General features: G+C 38.2%; 1 long non-coding RNA gene across 1 annotated transcript in view; it reads right to left on the reverse strand.

Annotated features, from left to right (window-relative positions):
- LOC141156664 (uncharacterized) overlaps nt 1–3,610 on the reverse strand; it is a 120,134-nt gene extending 116,524 nt beyond the window's left edge. The window contains exon 1 of the long non-coding RNA XR_012247698.1: nt 3,485–3,610. This is a non-coding gene — a long non-coding RNA (uncharacterized lncRNA). The remainder of the gene's footprint in view (nt 1–3,484) is intronic.
- Nucleotides 3,611–9,727: the final 6,117 nt, after the last annotated feature.

The following is a 9,727-nucleotide window of genomic DNA, read 5'->3' on the forward strand; positions in this document are numbered from 1 at the left end:
TATATAAACACACACAAAAGCATACAAATACATTGACATATATGGACATAAACAAAAAACATACATACACAAATACACACATATTGATATAAACATACAGACATATACAGACACACAAATGGATATACCTTGCCAGCTATAAACATGCACAGGCACACGAGGCATACACATATACCTACGTATATGAACATACATATATATACACATATGCATGCATTAAACACACACTGACATACACACGTAAACACCTACATGTACATACTCATATAAATACGAATACATAAACACCTACATGTACATACTCATATAAATACGTATACATAAACACCTACATGTACATACTCATATAAATACGTATACATAAACACCTACATGTACATACTCATATAAATACGTATACATAAACACCTACATGTACATACTCATATAAATACGTATACATAAACACCTACATGTACATACTCATATAAATACGTATACATAAACACCTACATGTACATACTCATATAAATACGTATACATAAACACATACATGTACAGATACACACATGCATGCAACTGGACTCAGACAAACACGTGTATACGCATACATGTAGAGACATAATCAGACATAATACATTTATAGCCGCAAACATACATATACACACAAAGGCATTTACCTGCATACTGACCTACACAGACACACACACACACACAGACACATGAACATACACAAGCATACATATGAAAACACATACATGCATTTAAACACACACGATCATGCACACAAGCAAATACACAGATACACAAACACACACTTACTTGCAACAAAGGAGCTCTTAGTGTTAGAGAAAAATACATACATTACTTGCACTTAGTACAACAAGGAGGAAAAGATGTTCCAATCAAATGTGTCCGCCTAAAACAAAGATCCAAGTTGTCCAGGCCAATAAAGCAGAAAGGCAGGGGAGCTATTCATGCTGCTGGTAAAGACAAAGCAAACAAGTGGATCCTTCACCAATGATGTCTAACTTTACACAAGCACAAAAGACCTGACTGGACTACACTAGTTTAGTTTGGAGAATAATGCCAGAAATTCTAAAAGTAAACTGAGAATTCTGAACACCTCAAAAGGAGATTCTGGAGGAACACCATAATCATTAGGGGTCAGGTTATTTTAGAGGCATATATACCGTACATGAAAAAAAAATCTATCTATCCATCTATCCATCCATACATCCATCCATCTATCAATCTACTTATATTTCAACAAAAAGGAAGGCAGCTCCCTTTTTTTGGAATATATGTGACAGGATACGTTGATGGATATCCGGGTTCATGCACCCACTGGCGGAACCAATGCGGCTTCATTTTTGCATTTTGATATCTATCTTTCTAACAAAACTTCAAAACATGGGGCAGCACTTCAAAGTAAGATGGTCGAAAATTGGATCAGCCCATGCGACATTTTGGCTCAAAATGGCAGAGCCAAAGACAGATCTCTGCCTTGCTGAACCAAAACATCGCATTGGCTTCTTAAAATCATTTTTTTTCACTATCCGACCTTGAAGGGCTGCCCCCCATCTTTTGGAGTTTTGCATGTATGAGGTTTTGGTGATAAGCTTGGGGGCTTTGCATCCATCTTTGCATGGAAAAGTGCTGCTTTCAAATCTATCTATCTATCTGTATCTATCTATCTATTTGTATCAATCTATCTACTTGTATCTATCTATCTAGCTATCATCAAAAATGAAGAAATCAGCTATCCAGGTATTAGTGCTAAGGACACTATCCAGTGAATAAGAAAAAAAACACTTTGAAGGCTTTGTAAAAAAAAAAAAGAAAGTTGATCCTTATGAGGACAGATGAATAAGAATTCACTTTCTTTCACTTTGCTTGGAAGTGCTGCTACATTTTTTATTCTTGCTTGTCTCTATACATCTTAAATACTCTATCTACATAAATAAAAAATATAAATATACATTTCCGATTAATAGAAGATAGCGGCCAACATGATTACAATGTGGGATCCAGCTTTGTAATGTAAGTACAATGTGAGGATCCACAAGCAGGCACTGTAGCACTGTCTGCTTTATGGTTACACATTAAGTCTGGGTGCATGGCTACATTCCAGACAGTCTGAACCTCTACGGATCACTCTGTCGGCGTTCAGGTGTCTCCAACATAGTGGGTGATGGAAGGGGGTGGGGGAAGGCAGACGGTAACACTAAACAGACAAAGGAAAGAGGAGGGAGCTGTAATATAGGGGTTTAAGTAATCATTCTCTTTTTTTCAAGCGGGTTGATTAATATGAGGACCTCAATTTAAAATATGATGCTGTCCACATGAAGATATATTTTTCTAATATGCGCACAGATCATTCTGTACATATGTGTAATTCACATGTAAAATGACAAGCATAACTGTAATAATTTTTCTGATTTCTGCCACATTATTTCCACAGGTCGTACAATTTTCATCATTGCTCAATGCAACCACTCCCTATATTACATCATGTTCTCAATTGATCTGCTTGAAGCCCTTCTAAGGTATAAAACAACACTACACAGCGAGTATTACAATTTCACTATCTCATTGATACCTTTGCCACAATAAACATGCTAAGTTGTTGCAAGAAATATTTTTCCATAGAAATTGTCAATTGTAAAATCCTACACAAAGTAATACTTTCTTAAGAAGATAAATTATTAGTAAACTGCTGTACATCACAGGCAACCAGAACCAGAATCAATCTACTTTTCAACTGCCAATCGGCCATCGATTCTAACCCTAACCTGAAATTGTGCTGATACAGCAGATAACTTATAGAGTAAATGCTAATTAAATCAATTATTACTTTTAAAGACTTTTTACTTTTATCCTCTTTTCATAGTATTTGTGTTTTAAATGTAAATATTTGATTGTGAAGTCATAGTCATAAAATGAATAAGCAAAAAAAAAAAACACAAACTCATTGTTGCAGCATTTCGCACACATGCAACTTGTATCTCAATGTACAATACCGTACTACACCCCTTTATGATACAGTTTGCTCACAAGGATTCAATTTGATCTTATAAAAGTAGAAAACTAAAAAAAAAGCATATAGTAAAGTTCATATAAAAGCAAGTAAAACCTATTATTTATTTATCTATTCATATATATTAATAAAACATATCAATTCAGTCATTTAACTCTCGAGCTAACACGACATGCTATTAAAATTAGGATTAATTGTGTACAGTGGGAATACAGAAAGATAATAACGATGAACCCTGATATACTCGGAGGTGAAATGACTGATTTCTGTATTATAGGCCAACCTGCTAGGAAACGAGTTAATGAAACAATGTTCCATTGATGTTCAGGCAGTGGCTGGGTTAGTCTTCTGTAATGAGCCCTGCTCTGATTTTGTATTATCCATTCACAATAAGAAAGCTCTTTCCAATAAATAACGACTATTAAGTATGAGCTACCTACAAGATATTTAAAGGATCGTACTTACAATTTATTCTATCCTTATAGGATCGCCAGGCATTCCAGCATTTAAGAAAAGACCAGGGTCTGCTGGAGACTGTGATTGTGCATCTCTAAGAACTGCAGACCTTACATGAACTGGAGATTTTTTTTTTCTGTCTTCTGAAAAGGCAGCAGCAGGAGAGGAGGGGTGGATGCTAGCACATGACACAGGCCAGGCCTGAACATTGGCTGTACTTACAGATAAAGCCAGCATCATTGGCCAACTTAAAAACTCCGAGCCTCAGGGGATCCTCCTATTAAAGATTTTTTTTTTCTGTGTTGAGGAATGACTGGAGGAATTTTCTCATTGTAGAAGTTCCACTTGGCTTACAAAATCACAACAGTTTAATGTCTGGCTCTCTGTGAGGAAAAGGGGATAAAGAATGCTTCTAATTTGACTTTGCATCACTAATGGTCCTTCTTATTTAAAGGAAAAGGTCCATTTTCAGCTTATATCCCATCACCCACCTGCCAGGCACAGAAGAGTCAGCACAACTATATAGAAGGCAACAAGTGCCATAAACCTGCTTCCCTTCTCTATAAACGTGTCACAGCAGTTGTCTGCCGGCTGATTTACAGCACAGGAAACAATAAGAGTAATGCCATTTCTTGCGGATTTGTTGTAGCAATTCTGCAAGTGCAACACTGTTACCTACATGGACCTACAGTTCATTGACACCAGGGTAATGAAATGTTTTTAGAAGTGATTTGTTGAGACGTGTGACAAATAGTTTTGACCCATATGTTTACTTGGTAGTGCCCTATTTTTTTTCTGTTGTCAAAGAAAGTGCTCTAGTACAATGAATCTGGTATTCAGAGCAACTAAATGTCAAGGTTATTTTATAGGGTTACATTTCAGCCAAAGATCGGTGTACAAAGACGCAGCGGAGAAGAGTTTGTCAACAAATGAATACTGAATGCTATGATGTGATCATTGTCCATCATTGCTTTCCATAGGCTACACAGGACTACTCTTTAGGGCTTCCATACCAACACGGTGGGGCATATTAATCAATACTGTCTAATTCTCGGACTTAGCAAACTAGAAAGTTGTAAAAAGTCCCACATTTATTATAGGGGTTCATGCTGTGTGATAAATCTTTACACTTTATAGTCTAAGAGGGCATGTTAACAAGGTGTTTTGGGGTATAAGGGGTAGCATTTCTCCGCGTGAAGTGTGACATACCTGACATGCCGGTGTAAGGAGACTTTTAAGCTATGCAATGCTCCTCTGGGAAATTAAATATGCATATGCAAATTGCCCATTCAAAGAGGAAGAGGACTTGAACTCTACTGCCACCTTTTGGAAATAGAAGGCCTACAAGTCAATATTGATTCTTTAACGAGCCTTGCCAAATGACTTAGGGTATGTGCACACGATGCAGAAATGAAGCAGAAAATTTCTGCATCTCCCTGGCAGAAAAAACGCATGCGGATTGTACATGCGTTTTTCCTGCGGAATACATGCGGATTCACATGCATTTCCACATGCGTTTCCGCATGCGGATTGACAAGCGCTTTCCAGGCGAGTTTAGCATCACCTGGAAAGTGCTTGACAACTAGGTCACACTATATAAATCCATGCAACCGGCATGGATTTATATAGTGTGACCGTATAAGAATGTTTAAAAATAAAAAAATAAAGCTATACTTTACCCTCTGATGCCCCGGCGTGTGCTGCCGCGTTCATTCCTGGCTTGTTCCTGGCTGCCGGGATATCGCGAGACACTGCGCTGAAGGGCCTGCGGTCACATGACTGTGACGTCACCGAAGGTCCTTCAGTCTTGCACGCGAGCAGAGGGAAGGAGACCGGGGGCCGTCAGAAGGTGACTATATCTTTATTTTTTATTTTATTCTTGTTTTTACAGCTTTTTAATGGTACCTGGGTGTGGAGGAGAGTCTCCTCTTCTCCACACCCGGGTACCATCCGCACATTAGAACGCGCCAATAATGCAAGTACAAATGCAGTCTTGCGGAATTGGCGCGTTCTAATGCAAGTCAATGGCGGCGAAAACACCGCGTTTCCGCAAAATTAATGGACATGCTGTGGATTTTTGAGCGCAGCATAAACGCTGCGGAAAAATCCGCAGCATGGGCACAGCACATGCGGATTATCATTGGGGAACATTGTTGCCCTTCTACCATGTGTTTTTAATGCGTTTCCGCAGCGTTTCCGCAGCTGCAGAAACGCTGCGGAAACTCATAAAAAACGCATCGTATGCACACAGCCTAAGGATGAAAGTCAAACCAGAATTTAAATTTGCAGACACAAGTTTCGGGATGTTGCTCCTTCTTAGTGCAAAGCATGAGATGTGACTTTGCTTTATCAGAGACCTCTGATTGGGATCTAAGGAGTAATGTTTCTCAGGCATGTCACTCCCCACAAGGAAAAATCTTACCCCTTTATCCCAGGCAGAGGCCTCTTACACAGCCAAATCAGATCTCATGCTTTGCACTGAGGAGAGGTAGCACCCTGAAACATGTGTCTGTATATTGAGATTCTGGTTTGGCTTTTATCCTATGTCATGTGGCTAAGCTTGTTAAAGGGTTGATATTGACTTTGAGAATTGCTACTTCCAATGGGACGTTCAAATCCTCTTCCTCTCTGAAGAACACTTTGCATAAAAGTATTTTTTGTCAGTTCTCCGACATGGAGAAGTTCCAAATTTTGTTGCATTCCATTTTTGGCAGAAATTTGTGATTATTTTTAAGTGAGTGTAAAATTGGACATGGTTAGCTATGCAAAAGAGCTGTAAACCAAATTTATGAATTGCCATAAAACTAGCAAAAACCCTCTGGTAGAAAAACTTTTATGATGGAAAACTGGTGCATTTAGCTTGATAAATCTCCCTCAGTGTTTTTTGAAAAATGCTGATGTTTTTGTGCCCAATTTTTTTTAAAGCCCAAAACAGTTTTGGATTTAAAAGGAATAGTAAATATAAAAAAGGGCTTAATCTTCTATTTCCTGCTGAATTCACTTTGGCGTCGACTTAAAAAGAATATTTATTATTTCAGATGCACACTTAAAACCAAATTATTCTGTGGCACTTTATAGACATTATCATCACTCACAGTCCATATTGGGGCTTCCAATCTAAATTCTCTGGCAATATGTTTTTGGAGTGTTGGTGGAAGACTGGAATACCTGGAGGAAACCCACGCAAACATAGGGAAAAGATACAAACTCAATGATGTTGGTGCCCATGGTAAGATTTGAGCTTAGGGCTGCAAAACAACTGTGGTAACCATCGAGCCACCATACAAAAAATACAGAGCTGCAGTGACTGGAAGCAAACGGCTGCAGGGAGAATAAAACTTAATTTTTTCCTTGTAGCTGCTCTTCTAGCTAGAAAAGTGAGCATTTTTAAACTCCCGATCTCTAAGGCTGTAGGTAAATAAAACTTTTTTAGATGATAGGCTCTCTTTAAAGTAAAAGTTACAACTACAAAGTTACAAAGATACTAGCAATCACTGTTCTGTAGTCATCTCATAAGTTATACCAGGCAGGACTAAAATGATAGGTAAAATAAAATTAGAAAACAAAGATCACAATAGGGAATGATCACAGCTCAACTTCACAGATTGCATAGTAAATGTAGAAATCTTTCCCACAAAAGTAAATGAACATCTGTAGTCCATTAATTGCTGTGAAAAATATAGCTCTGATAGCTGCTAACAGGTCAGAGGCTATCCTATAATTACACACAAAAATAGAATACAAATTACAGCTCAAAAAACATAATATTTATCAGTATTCCATTTAAAAATGTACAACATATAGGTGGAGAACAAAAGAGACAGATGACAAACCCGAACTCTGCATGATCTGTACTTTGTATGTCTATGACTTTGCTTTGCAGTCGAGGTCCACCAAGCATGTTCTTTCATGTCTCTTTAGATTGTTTTCCCTCTGCATAGAGTTGTTGGTCTTGCTGAGACTTGACTAGTCTTCACTGTCCTTAGCTGACACTTTGATGTTTCAGCTACACAACAATACACTTACAGTGTTCACCCCCCACTTAGACTTTTCAGACTTTTTCATATTTTATTAGCATAAAACCCCACTGGATCACAGAGAATTTCATGAGGCTTTTTAATGCATAACTGTATTCACCCCTTCATGGCCGTACTATGTAAAGGCTTTTACAGTCTTTATTCATTTTGGCACAAGGTATTTATCAGCTTTGTACTTGAGAACAATCAATTTTTTTTCAAAATTGTTCAATCTCTGTCAAATTGAATGAAAACCATAACTGACTATTGTTATGCTTAGCCACAAATTTATATATTCATTGAGTTATGGACACTATTTTAAAAGAACCAACATCAATATACTAATTTGCAGTTTTAGCTAAAAGTTCAAATCAGAACAACAAAAGTCAAGCTTTCAAAACACGTGATTCAGCAATCACACTCTGTTGTCCACTAGTATTATAGTCATAAAATAATTTCTACAGTAAAGATGTAGAGGAGCATTGTATTGCCTATAAGTCTCTCTTAGACTCCATGTCAGAAACCTCTAACCTAGCCACATAAGACCTCCTGCTTTGCACTTATGAGGGGATAAATGGGTATGGGACCATCACTTGCATTGTGCAGAAGTCTGGTGGATACACAGCTGATAGTGCTACTGAATAGACTGTTAGAATTTGTATTATGGCAAGAAAAAAGCAGCTAAGAAAAACGAGTGGCCATCATTACTTTAAGAAATGAAGGTCAGTCAGTGCGAAAAATTGGGAAAACTTTGAAAGTGTCCCCAAGTGCAGTTGCAAAAACCATCAAGCGCTACAAAGAAACTGGCTCACATGAGGACCGCCCCAGGAAAGGAAGACCAAGAGTCACCTCTGCTTCTGAGGATAAGTTTATCCGAGTCACCAGCCTCAGAAAGCGCAGGTTAACAGCAGCTCAGATTAGAGACCAGGTCAATGCCACACAGAGTTCTAGCAGCAGACACATCTCTTCAACAACTGTTAAGAGGAGACTTTGTGCAGCAGGCCTTCATGGTAAAATAGCTGCTAGGAAACCACTGCTAAGCACAGCAACAAGCAGAAGAGACTTGTTTGGGCTAAAGAACACAAGGAATGGACATTAGACGACTGGAAATCTGTGCTTTGGTCTGATGAGTCCAAATTTGAGATCTTTGGTTCCAACCACCATGTCTTTGTGCGACGCAGAAAAGGTGAACGGATGGACTCTACATGCCTGGTTCCCACCATAAAGCATGGAGGAGGAGGTGTGTGGGGGTGCTTTGCTGGTGACACTGTTGGGGATTTATTCAAAATTGAAGACATACTGAACCAGCATGGCTACCACAGCATCTTGCAGTGGCATGCTATTTCATCCGGTTTGCGTTTAGTTGAACCATCATTTATTTTTCAACAGGACAATGACCCCAAACACACATCCAGGCTGTGTAAGGGCTATTTGACCAAGAGAGAGAGTGATGGGGTGCTACGCCAGATGACCTGGCCTCCACAGTCACCAGACCTGAACCCAATCGAGATGGTTTGGGTTGAGCTGGACCGCAGAGTGAAGGCAAACGGGTCAACAAGTGCTAAGCATCTCTCCTTCAAGATTGTTGGAAGACCATTTCCGGTGACTACCTCTTGAAGCTCATCAAGAGAATGCCAAGAGTGTGCAAAGCAGTCATCAAAGCAAAAGGTGGCTACTTTGAAGCACCTAGAATATAAGACATATTTTCAGTTGTTTCACACTTTTTTGTTAAGTATATAATTCCACATGTGTTAATTCATAGTTTTGATGCCTTCAGTGTGAATGTACAATTTTCATAGTCATGAAAATACAGAAAAATCTTTCAATGAGAAGGTGTGTTCAAACATTTGGTCTGTACTATATGTGTACCCAGCCTAATAGAGTAAAGTTAGAAAATGACCATTTACATTTTACAATTTGCCAACAGATGCAGTGCTGGACATATGTGTACCCAGCCTAATTGAGTAAAGTTAGAAAATGACAATTTGCATTTTACAATTTGCCAACATGTGTGTATGATCAATTTAATAAAAAATAATTAATATTTGTAAATGGCCCTTAATAAAAAGTATGATTCTGTCATTCGTCATTCAATATCTAATGCAATACAATGTGGTTCACTATATTTTGCCCAATAAAATAGGAAAAAGTCCAAGATTTCAGTTCCTAATAAAATAACACCGTGTTACAATGTGAGGCTATTGTTTATTATTGTCGCTTAATGTTACAATTACAA

The sequence above is a fragment of the Phyllobates terribilis genome, unplaced genomic scaffold, assembly GCF_046119375.1.
Source record: "Phyllobates terribilis strain yellow unplaced genomic scaffold, ASM4611937v1 Scaffold_8__6_contigs__length_399053987, whole genome shotgun sequence".
In the NCBI taxonomy this organism is placed as follows: domain Eukaryota; kingdom Metazoa; phylum Chordata; class Amphibia; order Anura; family Dendrobatidae; genus Phyllobates; species Phyllobates terribilis.